The sequence below is a fragment of the Arachis ipaensis genome, chromosome B9 (assembly GCF_059453495.1).
Source record: "Arachis ipaensis isolate K30076 ecotype BB chromosome B9, ASM5945349v1, whole genome shotgun sequence".
NCBI classification, from domain to species: Eukaryota; Viridiplantae; Streptophyta; class Magnoliopsida; order Fabales; family Fabaceae; genus Arachis; species Arachis ipaensis.
In genome coordinates, this window is record NC_142444.1 from 125,857,492 (window position 1) to 125,861,179 (window position 3,688).

The 3,688-nt window shown below is 33.4% G+C and overlaps 1 non-coding gene across 1 annotated transcript; it reads right to left on the bottom strand.

Annotated features, from left to right (window-relative positions):
- Positions 1–2,250: 2,250 nt before the first annotated feature.
- LOC148546226 (small nucleolar RNA R71) lies at positions 2,251–2,358 on the bottom strand. Its single transcript, XR_015902090.1, has one exon. It is a non-coding gene; the product is annotated as a small nucleolar RNA R71 (small nucleolar RNA).
- Positions 2,359–3,688: the final 1,330 nt, after the last annotated feature.

Sequence of the window (3,688 nt, forward strand, 5' to 3'; positions counted from 1 at the left end):
TAAGATTATGAACATGCGTATAAAGTTTTCAGCGCCGTTACCAATGAATGAAACCGTCACGATTTCTGCGCACCAAGTTCTTGGCGCCATTGCCGGGGATTGTTCGAGTTTGGACAACTGACGGTTCATCTTGTTGCTCAGATTAGGTAATTTTATTTTAATTTTAACCTTTTTTTTACTCTTTTATTTTCAAAAAATACAAAAAAATAATTTCTTCTTTTTCATTTTTCCTAATTAATTTTCGAAAAATAAAAAAAATTAATAAAATCATAAAACCAAAAAATATTTTGTGTTTCTTGTTTGAGCTTTAAGTTTGGTGTCAATTGCATCTTTTTAATTTTCTAAAAAAATTGTTTTCGAAAATTTCATGCATTGCATTCTTCATGATCTTCAAGTCGTTCTTAGCCAGTCTTCTTATTTGATCTTCATATTTTCTTGTTTTATATCTTTTCTTGTTTTTCATATGCATTCTTGAATCATTAATGTCTAAAGAATAAAAATTTTTAAGTTTGGTGTCTTGCATGTTTTCTTTTCTTGAAAATTTTTCAAAAATAAGTTCTTGGTGTTCATCTTGACATTCAAAGTGTTCTTGGTGTTCATCTTGATATTCAAAGTATTCTTGCATATTTTTCTTGTTTTGATTCATAATTTTCATGCATTGAGTCTTTTTTATGTTTTTCTCACTCATCATTAAAATTCAAAAATAAAAAAAATATCTTTCCCTTTTTCACTCATAAATTTTCGAAAATTTGAGTTGACTTTTTCAAAACTTTTTAAAATTTAGTTATTTCTTATGAGTCAAATCAAATTTTCAATTTAAAAATTCTATCTTTTTCAAATCTTTTTCAAAAATCAAATCTTTTTCAATTTTTCCTTCATATTTTCGAAAACTTTATGATTGATTTTCAAAATCTTTTCCTTATTTTGTTCTAAACTTTCAAAATCTTTACTAACAATTAATGTGATTGATTCAAAAATTTTAAAAGTTTGTTACTTGCCTCTTAAGAAAGGTTCAATATTTAATTTTTAAATCATATCTTTTTGTTTCTTGTTAGTCAAGTAATCAACTTTAATTTTCAAAATCAAATCTTTTTAAATTTCTTTTTCAAATCTTTTTCAAATTAAGTTTAAATCATATCTTTTTCAAAATTAATTTCAAAATCTTTTCTAACTTCCTATCTTTTCAAAATTTAATTTTCAAATCTTTTTCAACCAATCCTATCTTTTTGTTTCAATCACATCTTTTTAAATTTCAATCACATCTTTTTCAAAATTTGATTTTCAAATCTTTTTCAATTAACCACTTAACTTTTTATTTGATTCTTATCTTTTTCAAAACTGCCTAACTAACTCTCTACCTTTAATTTTTGAAAACCCTTTCCTCCTTTTTCAAAATTTCATTTTAATTAACTAATTGTTTTTAATTTTAATTTAATTCAATTTTAATTTTAATTTTTGAATTTTCAATTTAATTTTAACATATTCTTATTTTATTTTATTAAATTTTTGAATTCTTTTCTTTCTCATCTCCTTCTATTTATTTATTCATCTACTAACACTTCTCTTCCACCTAAAAAAATTTCGAACCCCATCTTCCTTTCTATGTTCAAATTTTTCCTCTTCTCCTTCTTACATTCCTATCTTCTTCTAATCACATAAAGGAATCTCTATTCTGTGACATAGAGGATTCTATATTTTCTCTGTTTTCTTCTTTTTCATATGAGCAGGAACAAGGATAAGAACATTCTTATTGAAGTTGATCCTGAACCTGAAAGGACTCTGAAGAGAAAACTAAGGGAAGCCAAAGCACAACTCTCGGGAGAAAATCTGACAAAAATTTTCGAAAAAGAAGGAGACATGGCCGAAAATAATAACAATGCAAGGAAGATGCTTGGTGACTTTACTGCACCAAATTCCAATTTACATGGAAGAAGCATCTCAATCCCTGCCATTGGAGCAAACAATTTTGAGCTTAAGTCTCAATTAGTTTCTCTGATGCAACAGAATTGCAAGTTTCATGGACTTCCATTAGAAGATCCTTTTCAGTTCTTAATTGAATTCTTGTAGATCTGTGATACTGTTAAGACCAATGGGGTTGATCCCGAGGTCTACAGGCTTATGCTTTTCCCGTTTGCTGTAAGAGACAGAGCTAGAGTATGGTTGGACTCTCAACTTAAAGATAGCCTGAACTCTTGGGATAAGCTGGTCACAGCTTTCTTAGCCAAGTTCTTTCCTCCTCAAAAGCTTAGCAAGCTTAGAGTAGATGTTCAAACCTTCAGACAAAAGGAAGGTGAATCCCTCTATGAAGCTTGGGAGAGATACAAGGAACTGACCAAAAGGTGTCCTTCTGACATGCTTTCAGAATGGACCATCCTGGATATCTTCTATGATGGTCTGTCTGAACTATCTAAGATGTCATTGGACCATTCTGCAGGTGGATCTATTCACCTAAAGAAAACGCCTGCAGAAGCTCAAGAGCTCATTGACATGGTTGCAAATAACCAGTTCATGTACACTTCTGAAAGGAATCCTGTGAATAATGGGACGTCTATGAGGAAGGGAGTTCTTGAAATTGATACTCTGAATGCCATATTGGCTCAGAACAAAATATTGACTCAGCAAGTTAATATGATTTCTCAGAGTCTGAATGGAGTGCAAGCTGCATCCAACAGTACTCAAGAGGCATCTTCTGAAGAAGAAGCTTATGATCCTGAGAACCCTGCAATAGCAGAGGTGAATTACATGGGTGAACCCTATGGAAACACCTATAATCCCTCATGAAGAAATCACCCAAATCTCTCATGGAAGGATCAACAAAAGCCTCAACAAGGCTTTAACAATGGTGGAAGAAACAGGTTTAGCAATAGCAAGCCTTTTCCATCATCCACTCAACAAAAGACAGAGAGTTCTGAGCAGGATCCATCTAACTTAGCAAACATAGTCTCTGATCTATCTAAGGCCACTCTAAGTTTCATGAATGAAACAAGATCCTCCATTAGAAATTTGGAGGCACAAGTGGTCCAGCTGAGTAAAAGAGTCACTGAAACCCCTCCTAGTACTCTCTCAAGCAATACAAAAGAGAATCCAAAAAGAGAGTGCAAGGCCATTGATTTAACCATCATGGCCGAACCTACAAGGGAGGGAGAGGACGTGAATCCCAGTGAGGAAGACCTCCTGGGACATTCAGTGATCAATAAAGAGTTCCTCAATGAGGACCTGAAGGAATCTGAGGCTCATCTAGAGACCATAGAGATTCCATTGAACCTCCTTATGCCCTTCATGAGCTCTGATGAGTATTCTTCTTCTAAAGAGAATGAGGATGTTACTGAAGAGCAAGTTGCCAAGTACCTTGGTGCAATCATGAAGTTGAATGCCAAATTATTTGGTAATGAGACTTGGGAAGATGAACCCCCCTTGCTCACCAATGAACTGAGTGATCTGGATCAACTGAGATTGTCTCAGAAGAAACAGGATCCTGGAAAGTTCTTAATACCTTGTACCATAGGCACCATGACCTTTGAGAAGGCTCTATGTGACCTTGGATCAGGGATAAACCTCATGCCACTCTCTGTAATGGAGAAACTGGGAATCTTTGAGGTGCAAGCTGCCAGAATCTCATTAGAGATGGCAGAAAACTCTAGAAAACAAGCTTATGGACAAGTAGAGGACGTGCTAGTAAAGGTTGAAG